General features: G+C 41.9%; 1 protein-coding gene and 1 pseudogene across 11 annotated transcripts in view; one reads left to right on the top strand and one right to left on the bottom strand.

The window, feature by feature from the left end:
• Positions 1-17,551, top strand: part of LOC116539304 (schwannomin-interacting protein 1) — a 785,902-nt gene that overhangs the window by 687,094 nt on the left and 81,257 nt on the right. The gene's annotated exons all lie outside the window — the stretch shown is intronic.
• On the bottom strand, positions 11,281-11,405 carry LOC116545064 (annotated as a pseudogene).

The following is a 17,551-nucleotide window of genomic DNA, read 5'->3' as shown; positions in this document are numbered from 1 at the left end:
TGAGAGGAGCTGGGTAATAGAGGGAGAGGGAGACACTGGGCAGGGCACTTATTTGACCTACATTCCTTTACTCTGGAGTTCAAGAGGCTTTATTCCTATTTGTGTGTGCAGTCCTTTGTAACCGGTTGCAAATTCCAACTCCCCAGACATTCTTTCTTCCTGAGGTAACAGATGTGCACGCCCCTGGGGCCCTCAGATGCAGGTATGCTGCCTTGGCTTCTCTGTTAGAAAGGAAAGGCCAAGACCACTATGCAGCACAGTGGACAGAAGCAGACTGCAGGGTCCCTGGACTCGCATTGGAATCCTAACCCTGGGCAAACTACTTCACCTCGCTGAGCCCCAGCTTCTCTCTCATCTATGAGATAATGAAGTGGAGGATTACAAAAACCCTGGCACTGAACCTAGCACAAAATAAAATATGTTTATCCAATAGAAATCTCCTTGCTGCCACCGTGAGGAAGTGCCAAGGATATAGGTGACCAGGGACACAGGTGTCTTGTCACAAGATGGGCAAGCCTGCTGGCCAAGCGACAGATAATCCAACAGGTGTAAGCGTGATAACAAGGGAATACGGGGTAGTGGTGAAGAACAAATGGAAGACTTAAGCTGAGACCTGCTGAGTGAGTTAGGAGCTTGCCACACAGTCTGGTGGGTATGCAAGAGAAAGCTGTGCCACCTAGGACAGAAGGGATGGGTTGGGGCCAGATTAAAAGGACCTTCTCAGCTTCATTTTAAAATTTGGACTGTATCCTAAGAATAGTGAGAAACTTATAGCGGCATTTCAAGTGGAGAGGTGATGCAATAGATTTGGATTCTAGAACGATGACTCAAGGTAGAGATTAGATTTGAGGGGTAGCTACACCAATGCCTGGGATCTAGTTCGGTCGGGACACCCAGTTGAAGTCTTCCAGATGAGAGATGATGGAGAACTGATCTTGGAAAGAAAAGGCTTCCAGGAAGAAAAAAGTGGTGCTTTCATTCATTCGCTTATTCCCCACATGTTAATTGAGTATCTATTATGTGCCATCCACTAACTTCCAAGGATATGATAGTGAACAAAACAAAGTCCTTAGCTCAGTGGAGCTACATTCAGCATAAAACACAGATGAGTCGGTGGGGCGTGGTGGCTCATGCCTGTAATTCCAGCACTTTGGGAGGCTGACGCGGGTGGATCATGAGGTCAGGAGTTTGAGACCAGCCTGACCAGGATGGTGAAACCTTGTCTTTACCAAAAATACGAAAAATTAGCCAGATGTGGTGGCAGGTGCCTGTAATCTCAGCTACTTGGGAGGCTCAGGCAGAGAATTGCTTGAACCCAGGAGACGGAGGTTGCAGTGAGCCAGGATCACGCCACTGCATTCCAGCCTGGCAACAGAGGGAGACTGTCAAAGAAAAAAAAAAAAAAAGAAAAAACAAACAAACAAGCAAACAGATGAGCCTATGAGTGCATGAATATAAACAAAACACAGGTAACACTGATTTTATGACCAAGTTGATACCCACCTCCCTGATCCTACCTTTAGAAGGAGAAGTCAAGTGTAATTGAGCAGGTGTTAATCAAGTCTACTTCTCCAGTGCATTTCTCTGGGCATTTCTCTGACCATGCTCCTGTTCCAGGAGCCCTTTCTGAGGCTGCCCCTCCATCACTAACAGATACAGGAAGGGAACCGATTCAAAGCCAGGGTCACAAACTCAGACCCTAAAGGGGCAGAATATTGTTAAGAGCTTTGTGTTACGCAGATGATGTCTGGCATGAGAAGGTGAACTTTGCAACAAGGCTGTTGGGTCTGAGGAACACTGACCTCAATAGTAATTGCTGCTCTGTGGCTGCATGGCAGTGATTCTCCACATGTGTTCTTTACTGACTGGTGGCCCATGAGGGTCCCAGGGACATAAGGAAAAGGTAACCAAGCCAGATCTTTCTTTCATTGTTAAGGACCCATGACCTGCAGTTTCACTGACTTTCATTTATATACAGGGCAGAGGTATGTGTGCAAGCTCAGATACCTTAAATTCATATGCCTTTAATACAATCCAGACAGATTTCTAAATGAGGGATGCTTCCCCACAAATGGAGAGTGAAAGTGGGCCAGTCTAAGAAGGACCTCAATAGCAGTGTGCATGGCCAGCTGTTTGTGACTGTACCAAAAATGCAGGTCATAGGATTTCTATATGAAAATTTCTATATTTAAATATTGGCAACTAAGTCTCTCTCTCTCTCTCTCTCTCTCTCTCTCTCTCTGTGTGTGTGTGTGTGTGTGTGTGTGTGTGTGTGTGTGTGTGTGTGTGTTTTAACATGCAGTTTTCAATCATCTGTGGACCGGATTCTTCCTTTATCTTTTCCAAGGCTGCTCTGTAAAAACCTCCACTGCTGGCATCTGCTTTTCTTCCTTTTCACTTCCCAATCCTGGGTCCTTTAGTCCCTCATTACGTCAAATTGGAGTGACTCAAATTAAGCCAAAATCTCCTTGAATTTATGGAAAAGCTGTATATAAAAGTAAGTTTCTGTATACAAGGATTTTACATCAAGAAGAATTTTCAGTTGGGGATGGTCACAGTTACTGTAACTAAGATACTGTTGTAAATGTTGTTTCTCTAAGGAGAGAAATTTCTGATTTCTAATCAATTTGCAAACCTGTGTTCTGGAACATAAACATTTGTTTGTAAGTAAAAGAAAGAAAGTACATGCAGATGTATTAAATCCATACTTATATCTAGTACATATGAGCATAACATACTTTTCTTAGGAATTATCAGATATTTTTTTCCTGGATGAAATAATGAAGACCATTTAAAGTAGAAAAGAGAGAAAACCAGTCTATTCTGCATGGACATTTTGTTGTCACTTTTATGGTAAACAGTTCCATAAGCATACTGTATGCCTCTATTTTGGCGTTATATAATTTTACATTACTTCTTAAATACAGGTTTTGAAAAGGAAAAACAGATTAACCTCCTGTTGTAATCGAAATCTTCTGCTTTCTAAAAATCAAGATTTTTTTTTAAAGGGAGTTATCTATTCAATTAATAATAATTCTATATTTCTATGTGCCTTACAATTTTGTAAAATTCTCTTACAGTATCCTTATAATCACTTTTTAATTCTATTTATAGCCTTAAAAACATCCCTAGGAGGTAGAAAAAAACACAGATTTTAATGAAATAATAAAAACAAAGAACTTGATGCAGCCCTCGACATCTGCTAGCCATACAATGTGTTTACAGTTGTTATTGCTACAATTAATAATGTCACTATTGTTGTTTTATAAGCCTGATTGACAGTGGAAGAAACTAAGTCTTAAGGAAATTAAGACCACTATGGTTAAAAAATTAGTAAATTTTAGAGACAAAAACTTACTAAATCACAGATCTATGGACTTAAAATCCATAACCCTTCATTTATACCAATAAAATACAAAAGAACAAACAAAGAGGGCCTCTTGTTATCATCACACCTTTATGTGCTGGATGCATTGCCCATATTAGCTTATTTATTTATTTATTTATTTTGATTTTTGCCAGGTACTGTTTGAGGTTTCATTTTATAGATAAAGAAACTGAAAAAGAGTCACTTACCAAGGTCACGTTGCAAGTAAGTGGCAAAACAAACAAACAAACAAAATGCTTGCATGTCTGAATGCCAAGGCCCCTGACCTCCTTCTAGAGTACATTCTGTCTAATTGATGATTGCAAGTAACAAGTATTTTACTTTTGATAGTAGGCATTTAAGAGGGTTGTATCACTTGCAACTAGAGCAAATTTTCTTCATTTCATAAAATAGCCAGCTAAAGTAGAATAAAGTAGTCATCTTTAATAGGTAGGGTTTTCTGTAAAACAAACAAAAGGGTTCCGTGCCTGGTTTTAAAAAATAATCTATTTCTTTCCATTTCTGAGACGTGACCTTTCTGATGTTATACTGTGGGTAGAATTCATTCTGGAGAATGTGAGTGGGATTTTGGGAATATGATGGGAATGACTGATGAATTCATACTCCATTTATAAGTGAGTTGTCATGTTGAAAACAGTATAAGATGAACAGAGAAAACATAAACAATGAATACAGCAAAGTATCAGTTTGGATTAGGTTTAGTTGTAAGTGATAGAAAACCTAAAATGCCAGGATTTCAGAAAGGATAAGATTTTATTTCTTATGAATGTAAAAGAAGTGTGGAGGTCAGGAGTCTAAGGCAGGTTCAAGATGGCTGAAGGTTTTTTCATTTTATTTATTTATGTATTTATTTATGTATTTATTTATTTATTTCAATCCTGCTTAATATATGGCTTTCTGCCTCATGGTCCAAATTGGCTGCTTAAACAACTGCTATTGTATTATAATTGACTGTAGGAAGTGTAAAGGGAAGAAGAAGAACACATCTCCCTTCCTTTAAGGACACTTCCCAGAAATTACCTGTGACACCTCTGCTTAAATCCAGTTAGCCTGAATTTAGTCACGTTGTTGTGACACCACATACATGCTGCAAGAGAGGCTGGAGAATGTATTCTTATCCTAAGCATCCATATGCCGAGCTAAAAGTTGTGTGTGTGTGTGTGTGTGTTGCAAAGGGTAGGGGGAGTTCTGTCAATAAGGAAAAAGGAGAAAACATTGGGAAAAAACAAATAAAGTCTCCCATAGAAAGAATCAATGAAACAAGTTAACTATGCAGCGTAGAAAGATTACCTCCATTCCAGCCTCTGTCCCAGAATACCTACCAAGTCCTTTGCCTAGGACAGGAATCCTAGAACAGATGTGTGGGTATAAGTTCTAAACTTTTCATCTGAGCACCTGTTTCCGAGTGAATGATAAAAATTATTAGGAGCCCACATCTTTAAAAAGAAAGGCAAAGAAAGGCCAGGTGCGGTAGCTCAGGCCTGTAATCCCAGCACTTTGGGAGGCTGAGGCGGGTGGATCAGAAGGTCAGGAGTTCGAGACCAGCCCAGCCAATATGGTAAAACCCGTCTCTACTAAAAATACAAAAATTACCTGGGTGTGGCAGCGGGCGTCTGTAATCCCAGCTATTCGGGAGACTGAGACAGGAGAATCGCTTGAAACTGGAAGGTGGAGGCTACAGTGAGCCAAGATCTCACCACTGCGCTTCAGCCTGGAAGACAGAGGGAGACTCTGTCTCAAAAAAGAAAAAAGAAAGGCAAAGATAACCATAACCTTTATTTTTTGAGCAGCTCCTTTGTATACTACTTCACTACAAATAAGACCTACCTAAGGAATTAGATCATTAATAAATAAGTCCAAATCTGCAGTTACTTCAGAAGCTTATTACTTCCATTAGAAAGTCTGAACTCCCTAACATAGATAAAGAGGCTGCATGTGGGCCATGAATTTTGAAGATCTTGTACTGCTTTCATCAGCATGCACACAGGGAAATATATGTATACATTGGGAATATTTAGGGAGCTGGCTACTTTTCTGTTTTCTTCTGTCACAGCGTTCCTTCCTCCAGAGGAGTACTGAAATAATAATCCTAGCAACTATTTTTTAAATACCAAACCAATTACATGTATATTTCACTTAAGCTTCAGAGCAACCTGAATGATAGGCTTTATCCATTCCCATTTTACAGATGTAGAAGCTCAGAAACAGAGTCACACAACTAGTAAGGAGATGTGCCAAGATTTAAACTTAGATCCGTTGGACTATCAAATCAACACCCTCTATCATGATAGCCTCACACCTTTGGAAAATAGTACAATGACCACTTTGATGTTTTGTTTTTGTATAATGACCTAAGGAAAGTAGAGAGGTAGAGTCAACTTTCCCCGGTCCCTGCAGTTGTAATAGGGCTCCTTTCACCTTTCAGTGATTCTTTACTGAGTTACAGGTAAAACCCCACAATAAACTATAGGAATTCCCACTCTTTTAGGCTCTGAGGATTTAGAGACTGATTTGGGCTGAGCAGATGCGAGAGATTGGTAGCAGAGAGCTGGAACTGGAGGCCTGTTCTCTCTGCCAGTTCATTACTTTCAAAGGCCTGTAGCAGGGAATCTCCTTGTCTTCCCAGTGTAGGGAAATATAATTGTAATCAATACATTTCCAAAAATATATATATCTCCACTACTAAGGACATGGCAAGGAAATGGAACAAATTAATAAAAAGGGCTTCTCAGCTAACTGGAAAAGAGGCAGGTTGTGGGTATACAATGTCTTCCTCACCCAGTTTTTCTTCCCCAGTTAAGCATTCTGGGTCCCCTCCCTCTCATTTATTTGCTGCTTGGTGTCTGCAGGGTAGAGTAAGCTGGCATAAAGTTTAGTAACTAGTAGCTTGCAGATCACTTGCTGCCACATTTTCCAAAGCTTGCTGGTAGTTGCTGCTTTTGTCCCCTCGGTGTATACTTGGCATGCCTTTAATCAGATGAAAATCCTGGAAAACCAAACTAACCTGGCTTCACAGTGATGAGATTGGTTGGCTCCTGCAGCGGGAAGATCTGGTTAGGAAAGGCTTCAGAATGTGTTTGTTTCATTGACCCAATGGGGCATCACCAGTAACCCTGTTATTTTTTTTTTTCCTTTAAACCTCTCTGTTTTTTGCAGTCAGTTTCATTTACAGCTGTCCCAACACACCTTCCGGTTGCCAAATCATTGTCTGCATTTCCTCTTCAGGGCTTTGAGATTCTTCATCACTATCTAGGGAGAGAGAGAGAAAAAGAAATGGTCACTCCCCGGAAGTCTCTCAGAAGAGCCAAGAACTGTTTTCCCAGTCATCCTCAGCAGATTTCTCCTCGATCTCATTGGCCCAAATAGTGTCTTGTGTTTATCCTTGAAGCCATATGTGAAGCCAGGGGATGGGATAATGTGCCACAAGCCCCACCACCTGATCAGCTTCCCCCTAGCACCTGGGCTTTGCAGGAGAAATTGAGGGTGCTCAAATAAAAGCTAAGGTAGTTACCTAAAAGAAGGAGAGTGGGGTTGGAAGAGCAACTACAGTGTCTGTTAGACTCCTGTTGTGAGCATCAGCTCCAACCCACTCCTAGCAGCACCCAAGGAATTGGGCTCTTAGCTGGACTCACAACTCTTGGAAGCTGCTGACCCCTAGTGTCTGAGTAAAGCATTGGCTCTAGAATCCAGAGGCATGGGTTTACTTCTCACAAGAATCACAGTGGCTGTGCCACCTTCTCACACACAAGGAGGTTGTAAGCAAATTAAAACTTCTAGAAGTACTTTAATGAATAAGTGAGTTTAATTGAAAGTCTTCCAGCTGGGTGCGGTGGCTCACGCCTGTAATCCCAGCACTTCGGGAGGCTGAGGCGGGTGGATCACAAGGTCAAGAGATCGAGACCATCCTGGCCAACATAGTGAAACCCTGTCCCTACTAAAAAATACAAAAATTAGCTGGTCATGGTGGTGTGTGCCTGTAGTCCCAGCTACTCAGGAGGCTGAGGCAGGAGAATTGCTTGAACCCAGGAGGCGGAGGTTGCAGTGACCTGAGATTGCGCCACTGTACTCCAGCATGGTGCCTGGTGACAGAGTAAAACTCTGTCTTTAAAACAAAAAGCCTTCCAAAGACACTCTAAGACTTAGGCCTCCCTGACCTTGCTGACCAGCAACCTCAAAACACTCTGTAGTTCTTTTCGCACCTGTGAATTGTTGTCCACAGGGTTCTTTCTCTCTAGACAGAGGGTATGCTTTTTGAGGGTGGAGCCTGCATGCAAAACACCCAGCTCCTCAAATTGAGCTCCTGCATGCTTAGAGGACACTTGTATGAGCAAACGGAAGACCCAGCTGTTGTTCAGCTCTCCTCTCCCTTCCATAGCCAGTGCTTTCTCTTATAAATAAAATATCAGCTCTACCAGCCTAATTGTACTCCTCTTTTTTTGTTGTTTGAGACAGAGTCTCACTCTGTTGCCAGGCTGGAGTGCAGTAGAGCGATCTCAGCTCACTGCAACCTCCACCTCCTGGATTCAAGCGATTCTCCTGCCTCAGCTTCTCGAGCAACTGGGATTACAGGTGTGCGCTACCACGCCCAGCTAATTTTTGTGTTTTTGGTAGGGATGGAGTTTCACCATGTTGGCCTGGATGGTGTTGATCTCCTGACCTTGTGATCCACCCACCTTGGCCTCCCAAAGTGCTGGGATTACAGGTATAAACCACCATGTCCAGCCTAATTTTTGTATTTTTAGTAGAGATGGGGTTTCACCATGTTGGCCAGGCTGGTCTTGGACTCCTGACCTCAGGTGATCTGCCCACCTCGGCCTCCCAAAGTGCCGGGATTACAGGCATGAGCCACCACACCCAGCCAATTGTACTCCTAATAAGACAACTAAGCAATCAATCAATTTTGTTTTGAAACTGCATGTTATACAAATGGGAAAACATTCCAACAACCCAAAACACACATCTCAGCAGCTGCTTTTGTGTTGTGGAACACCCTCTATCTGGCCAGCAGATAAAGCAGAATTTTTTATTACAACCATATCAACATTGCTACTGTTGAGTTCTTAGAGCAGTAGGCCACACTGTGTTAGAAGGGGTTCTTCATTGGTCTGTGCATGTCAGGTAACAAGACTTTTCCTGTGCTTCATGATTTGGGTGAGGAATAGAGAGGAAAAGCAACAACATGGTAATTATAATATAGAATGCCTCGAGTAAAGAGAGAATAGGTTTTTGTTTTGTTTTGCTCTTAATTGACTTGTAATTCAAGGGTGAAATGTGGCAGCTCTCAGGATTGGAGAAGCTTTGCACAAACTCAGTATTAGAATGTCACTGCCAGTAGCTGTGGGGGGCACCAAAGGACAGAGAGGATTTCCTAGTCTGGGAGCTGAGGGCGAGTTCTGGGAAACAGCGGCAGCCACAGCTGTAGAAGGCCCGACAGCTGTCTGGTCTTGGCAGGCAGGGCTGCCACTCACTGGAGAAGCTGCACTGCTTCCCGGGCAGGGCCCTCCCCTCCCGTGGTGCCTGTAAGACCTGCTTTGGAGAGGAGGCATGTGCCATCTTTCTCTTCACCTTTTCACAGGGGAGGAGAAAAATGGGCAGATAAGTTTCACAGCGATCAGGTAGGTCATGGGACAGGGAAAAAATAAATCACTGGGAAAAAGTGACTGGAAAACCATACTGTAACGTTGTGTCCTAAAGTATTGTGTCAGTTTTGCCAGCCTGCACTTGTCTCTTCATTAAGTAAACTAAATGCTGTGTGTGATCAAAATGGTCATGATTACAATTTTGTTATTTTGTAGAGAATAAAGATAGACGCTAAATATTGGTTCTACCTTTCAGTTGACAAATTTCACAATTTTGCTTCAGAGTCCTTCTTTGAGAGACATCACATTCTTGCGGAAATATGGATTTTGTTCAGACAGTGACTTTTTGTTTGCTTTTTTTTTTTTTTTTCCTTGAGATGGAGTCTCACTCATGTTGCCCAGGCTAGAGTGCAGTCTCAGCTCACTGCAACCTCCGCCTCCAGGTTCAAGTGATTCTCTTGCCTCAGCCTCCCGAGTAGCTGGGATTACAGCCGTGTGCCACTATGCCTGGCTAATTTTGTATTTTCAGTAGAGACGGGGTTTCTACATGTTGGTCAGGCTGGTCTCGAAGTCCTGACCTCTGGTGATCCACTCGCCTCGGCCTCCCAAAGTGCTGGGATAACAGGTGTGAGCCATCATGCCCAGCCCTGTTCCATCAGTGTTTACAGAGACTTTTAAAAGCTACTGAAGTTGCAAACCACTTAAGAATTGTAAGTCTATCACAGTCCACCCATTTGAACAGTCCCGTTTTAACCTGTGTTTGTGCTTCAGGGAGAAAGTGATGGAAGAGGCTCCACGCTGGCTTAGTCACACTGATGTATGAATGAATGGTCAAGTAATGGATGACCTGGGTTCATGCGAGCCAACCCGCCTGCACACCTGCTTTCACAAACACTTGACAAAGCACCCACCTTTCTTAATGTGCCAAGTACATAATCTCTCTGATTCTGTAAAAAGATTAGCTATTAGGAATATTACAAAACTTTGGATACAAAAATAAAAGAGTATTTCTAGAATTTTGTTCTCTATGTGTTAATTTTCTTTTCAGTGGGTTTTTGTTTGTTTTGCTTTGCCCCACATCATAATGTGTGTGTGTATGTGTGTGTGTGTGTGTGTGTGTGTGCACTGAATAGATGATCTCTAAGGAATTCTCTTGGGAAAAAGTCTCAGCTTAGGAAATGTGGAGAAAATATAGCTGGACAGCTGTTTAATTTTGGCAAGAAAAAAAGAGTACTTGTTGTTTGCTGGTGCATGAGGCAGGGCTGTGTCACTACAGTGTGAGTTATGAAGGAAACAAATGTACAGGCAGGTGTTTTACACATGCTGTCTTCTCCTTCTCTCTCTCCTCCTCCACCTCCTCCTCTTTCTCCTCCTCCTCCTCCTCCTTCTTTTCTTTTCTTTTCTTCTTTCTTCTTTTTTTGACAGAGTCTTGCTCTGTCACCTAGGCTGTGGAGTGCAGCGGCACAATCTCAGCTCACTGCAACTTCCACCTCCTGGGTTCAAGCGATTCTCCTGCCTCAGCCTCCTGAATAGCTGGGATTACAGACGTGCATCACCACGCCTGGCTAATTTTGTATTTTTAGTAGAGACAGGGTTTCACCATATTGGCCAGGCTAGTCTCGAGCTTCCAACCTCAGATGATCTGCCTGCCTCAGCCTCCCAAAGTGCTGGGATTACAGGCCACCCTGCCTGGCTACATGGCTGTATTCTTAAGTCCTCCCAATAACCCGGTAAGGCAGGTATTATTGCTGTTGTACAGAAGAGGAAATTGAGGCTTAGCTAAGTTATGGAATGTGCCCAAAGCATAGGTAAACAGTGTGGTCAATTTTTAAATCCAAACATTTCTAACTCAAAAGCCCTGTTTTTCCTACCATACCAAATGGCTCAGCCCTCAAGTTTTTATCTTAGAAATAAAAATACAATCAACAAGAAACATTTGTTCAGCTTAGTGTTTCTCAACAGAGTAAGAGATAGCTTCTCTGGAGCCCTTATGCTTTCACTAAGAATTTAATTGTTTTGTTTTTATTTTGATAAGAACCCATTAATATTAAGTATATTCTGGTTTATCACCTTATAAGCAAGGACTGCTCTGTGATATAAGTCATGCTGGTTCTATCTGTGTTTACACTGACACCAAGATGTGTTTCTCAACCCCAAAGATTTCGAGCTACTTTACCCAATATCCATTCTTCCCTTCTACCTTACTAACAGAAACCTCATTTAACTGGAATCAGCAATAGTTCTCCGCTTCTCAGACTCCCTTGCAGTTACGAATATTCATGTGGCAAAGTTTTAGCTTATGATATCTGAGATACTGGATGAGGCCTCCCAGAAAGATCCTTAAAAGATCCTGACTCTTGAGATAGAGGACATATCAGGTATTAAACTGATAAGAGCAGGTGCTACAATTGATCTCAGACAAAAGGTCAAGAAGCAATGGTTAATGTCTTTCTCACTCCACTTTTTCTCCTCATGTAGCCAGGAAGGAAGTTGAGATAGGACCATGAGGGCAAGTCCGTATCTTATCGGTGGTGGAGGCAAAGATATAAGGATTCTCGGTCTCTAATGACAACAAAAAAAACCCTCATTATACCAGCCCAGGATGTGGCTGTCTGCAGACACTTCATTATGTAGAAAAAAATAAGCTAATTTTTAAAACAGCTTTATTAAGATATAATTTATGGCCAGGCGCAGTGGCTCATGCCTGTAATCCTGGCAATTTGGGAGGTCGAGGCGGGTGGATCATTTGAGCCCAGGAGTTCAAGACTAGCCTGGCCAATGTGGCAGAACCCTGTCTCTACAAAAAAAAATACAAAAATTAGCTGGGGTGTAGTGGCATGCACCTGTAGTCCCAGCTATTTGGGAGGCTGAAGCAGGAGGATCACTTGAGCCCAGGAGGCGTAGGTTGCAGTCAGCCGAGGTCGCACCACTGCACTCCAGCCTGGGTGACAGAATGAAACACTGTCTCAAAAAAAAAAAAAGATACAATTTACATACTATACAATTCACCTGTTATAAATGTACAGTGATTTTTAGTAAGCATAGTTTTTTGTTTTGTTTTGTTTTGGAAACAGAGTCTCGCTCTGTTGCCAGGCTAGAGTGCAGTGGCACAATCCCAGCTCACTGCAGCTTCTGCCTCCCAGGTTCAAGCAATTCTCCTGCCTCAGGCTCCTGAGAAGCTGAGACTACAGGCACATGCCACCACACCCAGCTAATTTTTGTATTTTTAGTAGAGACAAGGTTTCACCATGTTGGCCAGGATGGTCTCAATCTCCTGACCTCGTGATCCACCTGCCTCAGCCGCCCAGTGTCCTGGAATTACAGGCCTGAGCCACCACGCCCGGCCTGAACATTTCATGTAAATGGGATTATAGAGAATGCAATCTTTTACATCTGGCTCCTTTCACTTAACTTGTTGTTTTTATAGTCTTCCATGCTGTAGCACATATCAGTAGTTCCTTCTTGTTGCTGAATAATATTCTGTTGTGTGGCTGTATTATATTCAGGTTGTCTGTTTACCAGTTAATGGACATGTGGATTGTTTTCACTTTTTAGACATTGTGAATAATGTTGCATGAATACATATACATCTTGGTATAGATGTATGTTTTCTCATCTCTTGGGTAGATTCTCAAGAGAGGAATTCTGAGGTCATATGATAAATTTATGTTTCATTTTATAAGAAACTGTCAAACTGTTTTCCAAAGTAAACACATTATCTTATACTCCCACTGGCAATGCATGAGGTTTACAGTTTTTTCATATTCTTATCAAAAATTATTTTGTCTTTTTATTATATCCATTCTGCTGGGCATGAAGTATAATAGCATCTCATTGTAGTTTTAATTTTCATTTCCCCTATGACTAATGATGTTGAGCATCTTTTCAAATGCTTATTAGCCATTCATGTTTCTTTGGTGAAATGTCTATTCAACTGTTGCCCATTTTTAATTGGCTTGTCTTATTATTAACTTACAAGTGATTTTTATATATTCTGGATACAAATCCTTTACCAGATATAGTATTTGTCTATATTTTCTCCCAGACTGTGGCTTACTTTTCATTTTCTTACTGATGGTTCTTATAGCACAAAAGTTTTTAATTTTGATAAAGTCCATTTTTTCAATTTTTTCTTTCATGGATTATGCTTTGGTGTTATGTTTAAGAACACTTTGTCTAACATAGGGTTACAAAGACCTTCTGTTTTCTTCTACAAGTTTTATAGTTTTAGCTTTTACACTTGGCATATGATTCATTTTGAGTTCATTTTTGTGTAGTGTGAGGTATCTATATTCATCTTTCTGCATGCAGATATCCAGTTGTCCCAGCACCATCTGTTGAAAAGACTGTCCTTTCTTCATTGAATTACCTTGGCACCTTTGTCAAAAATCAATGGACTATAAATGTAAAGCTTTATTTCTAGACTCTCAATTCTGTTCCATTGATCTATATGTCTACCCTTATGCCAGTACCACACAGTCTTCATTAATGTAGCTTTATAGTAAGTTTTAAAATTGGGAAGTCTAAGTTTTCCAACTTTGTTCTTTTTTAAGATTGTTTTGGCTTTTCTAGGTCCTTTGCATTTCCATATACATTTTAGGATCAGCTTGTCAATTCCTGCCCAAAAGCCTGCTGGGATTTCTGTAGGAATTATGTTGACTCTATAGATCACGTTGAGGGGCATTGCTATTTTAATAATACTGAGTCTTCCAATTCCCTTATTTAGATCTTCTTTAATTTCTCTTAGCAATGTTTTGTAAGGTTTTTTTCTCTCTCTCTCTCTTTTTTTTTTCTTTTGGCAGAGTCTCGCTCTGTCACCCACCCCAGGCTGGACTGCATTTGTGTGATCTCATCTCACTGCAACCTCTGCCTCCCAGGCTCAAGTGATTTTCATGCCTCAGCCTCCCACGTAGCTAGGATTACAGGCATGTACTACCACACCTGGCTAATTTTTGTATTTTCAGTAGAGACAGGGTTTCACCATGTCGGCCAGGCTGGCCTTGAACTACTGGCCTCAAGTGATTTACCTACCCACTGGCCTCAAGTGATCCACTCTCCCAAAGTGCTGGGATAGCAGGTGTGAGCCACCACACCTAGCCTGCAGTTTTCAGTGTATAAGTCTTGCGCTTCTTTTGTTCCCTAATTTTTCAAGTCACCATTATATGGATTTCCTGATACATACTGCCAAACTAAAATCACGATGCCTATTATGATCGCCAAATGAAATGGAAAATTTAAAGATGTGGAGGTGTGCTGAATACACATAAATGATATTTCTATGTGAAAGCCAAATGGTGCATTGTGTAAATAAACCGTTTCACAGTGGAAACAATGGAGAAAACTGAATGATTACGTGGCATGCATATCCAGTCCAAATGAACCTCGTCCGTACACTCAGTACCATATGTATATAAGCCAATAAAACAACATCATCGGCACAATAATCAGTATTGTTAATTGAAATTAATTGTATTTTATTTTTGTTTATATTTTGTAAATTCTTTTGATTTTTATAAGTGTTATTAGCAAAAGAAATTTACACCTAGTTTTACATGTATTGGCTCAATATTGCTTTCCTTTAACCAGTGTTGTCTTAGTTCATTTTCTGTTGCCATAACAGAATACCTGAGAAACTGGGTCATTTATAAGGAAAAGAGGTTTGTCTGGCTCACAGTTCTGGAGGCTGGAAAGTCCAAGAAGCATGGCACTGGCATCTGCTCACTTCTGGTGAGGGCCTTGTGCTGTAACACAACATGGCAGAGAATGGCAGAGAAAGGCCGAGAACCGGAAGGGAAAGCAGGAGTGTACAAAAAGGGACCAAACATGAGAGGCACCCTTGCTTTATAACAGCCTGCTCTCTCAGTAACTAAGAGATGGCATTAATCCCTTTCTGAGGGTGGATTCCTCAACCAAATGCCTCTAAAAGGTTCCACCACCTCTCAACACCATTACATTGGGGACCAAGCTTCAACGTGAGTTTTGGAGGGAGCCAACTTATATTCAAACCATAGCAGCAATCTATTTTGTACTCACTATTGTGAAACACTGGCCCTAGTTTTTTTACTTTACAAAGCATTTTAAATTCACCATCTTATTGTTCTCACAGTAACATTGGAGCTTGGGTAAAAGACAGCTTTTTTTAAATTCCCGTATTATAAATGATTCATGGAAATTAAGTGATGTGTGTAATTGTATACATCCATAAATGGCAGTTCCGTGATTGCTGAGTGCAGTGCCTCACACCTGTAATCCCAGCACTTTGGAAGGATCCCTTGAGCCCAGGAGGCAGGAGATCTCCTGAGCCCAGGAGTTTTAGACCAGCCTGGGCAACCTGGCAAGACCCCATCTCTACAAAAGTTTTAAAACTTAGGCCAGGTGCAGTGGTTCACACCTGTAATTCCAGCATTTTGGAAGGCTGAGGTGGGTGGATCACGAGGTCAGGAGATTGAGACCATGCTGGCCAACATGGTAAAACCTCACCTCTACAAAAAAAAAAAAAAAAAAAAAAAAAAAAAATCTAAAATTAGCTGGGTGTGGTGGCATGTGCCTGTAATCCCAACTACTCAGGAGGCTGAGGCAGAAGAATCGCTTGAACCAGGGAGTCGGAGGTTACAGTGAGCCAAGATCGCGCCACTGCACTCCAGTCTGGTGACCGAGACTCTGTCTCAAAAAAAAAAAAAAAAATTAGCCAGGTGTGGTGTGTGCCTGTGGTCCCAGCTATTCAGAAGGCTGAGGTGGGAGGATCACTTGAGCCCAGGAGTTTGAGGCTGCAGTGAGCTGCGATCCCCTAACTGCACTCTAGCCTGGGCAACAGAGTGAGACTCTGTTTCAAAAAAAAAAAAAGAAAGAAAATTAGGAGTTCAAGCTCCAAATCTTACTCTTTCCTGTACATCCATATTGATTATTGATCACTTCCTTAAACCCTGCTCGGATGCAAGAGAAATATAAAACTTTTGGAAAGTTTTATAGGTACTAAGATAAAACTAATATGAAACATAGTAAAGCTAGGGTCAATATAATGGAGACCACAGTCCAGACTCTAGGTTCTAGCAGCATCTGTAGAAAGCAGACAACTATTTAGACCTGAGTAGTTGAGTGGGAAGCACGACCCGAGCAATGCAGAAGATGCTGTCAGGAAGCCCAGATCTACAGCACTCCCTCTACCTGCTTCCTGGAGGGAAGGACTTGCTTCAGCTGCTGGTAGTGTTGGCAGCTGACAGTGCTCAGCTGAGATTGGGATTGCCTGTGGCTGAGGAGAACTAGGATGCCCAAGGTAGGAGCAGGAGCAACCCATATCCAAAGACAGGTTAATGCAGGGACCTGAAGGTCTGGCCCTTTCGCCCGGCTTGGATCCACTCTGAAGGCCTAGCCCCGTTGCAGAGCATCCTCCTGGATCAGCAAGGCCTTTGTCTACAGCTTCATCAGAATTCAGCCTCTCCCTCTCCCCTGTCTTACTGCCTGTATTCCTGCACAGGTGTTGCCCAGAGCACCCTGAGTAAACTTCCTGCCTGTGAATCTCTACCTGAGAGTCAGCTTCCTGCACCCAGTGATCTATAAGGTTTCTAGGCAACAGGAAATGCTTCAAAGGCCAGAATTCCTCTCATGGGTGTAGCAGAGAGTAAACAGAGTAGTGTTTTATAGTGGCTACAAAAGAAAGGAACAATGGTGGAGGACTTTGAAAGATAGAATGAGCTGTCAGCCCTGATGGGTTCCCCCCAGAAAGCTATAGCTGGACCATGTGACACACATTTTGCCAAGTAGGGATACCATACTGCCGGGACCCCAATGTTCCCTTTGTAAAGTGGATGTGTAGCCCAGGTATCAGCTCTGATCTTTGCTACTTACTGTGCTCTTCAGCTGCAGTCCTATGAATTGGGCCCTGAAGCTGGAACTGGGAGATTTGATTTTAGGTCTCCCTTGCCAGTGTTGTGGCTTTGTGATTCTAGAACTTGTATTTCTCATTTGAAAAATGGGTGTGCTTTGAGGATTGAAAAGATCCTAATTTCAGGGGCTCTCCATGAGTGTCATGTGACAGGAGGATTTCATGGCCAAATAAGTCTGAGTGGCACTGGGCCAAACTAAATTAAATTGATTTCTGAGGATTTCTCAGTCTTTTATATGTTGTTTTTCCTTCTGAGTTCCTTAAGGAGGGGGTATAATCCGAATCATCTCAATCCATCAGAAAGACTTCTTGCTACCAGCACCCTCCATGGAGTGTTAATGCCTGGATCTTGCTGGAGTCATATTGAGAAACCTTGTCCCATCCCATAATGGGCAGTTAATAAATGTCAAATTAGACTCTACTGATTACTATGGTCTGCATTGCCTTAACCTTAAGCTAAGTTAGGAGTCTCAGAAATATGCAGAGCTCCCAGTGATGCTGGCACTCATGATTAATGTGGTTTTGGTTATTGACATTTGGTGAGGTATAATTTACTTCAAGGATACCTCCAAATCTGTGTTCAAGACATGTATGTTTTAAAGAATGTTATTCTCTCAAGCTTTTAGACTGGGGTGAAATGTGGCTTTCCAAGGCGTACACTCTCCATTGGAATAGAAATAGCCATCATGTGTTGAAACTTAC

Source organism: Sapajus apella, unplaced genomic scaffold, assembly GCF_009761245.1.
Source record: "Sapajus apella isolate SASKATOON/1434 unplaced genomic scaffold, GSC_monkey_1.0 scaffold4, whole genome shotgun sequence".
NCBI classification, from domain to species: Eukaryota; Metazoa; Chordata; class Mammalia; order Primates; family Cebidae; genus Sapajus; species Sapajus apella.
The sequence above is the reverse complement of the archived record's forward strand: the minus strand, read 5'-3'. Positions and strand labels throughout refer to the sequence as shown.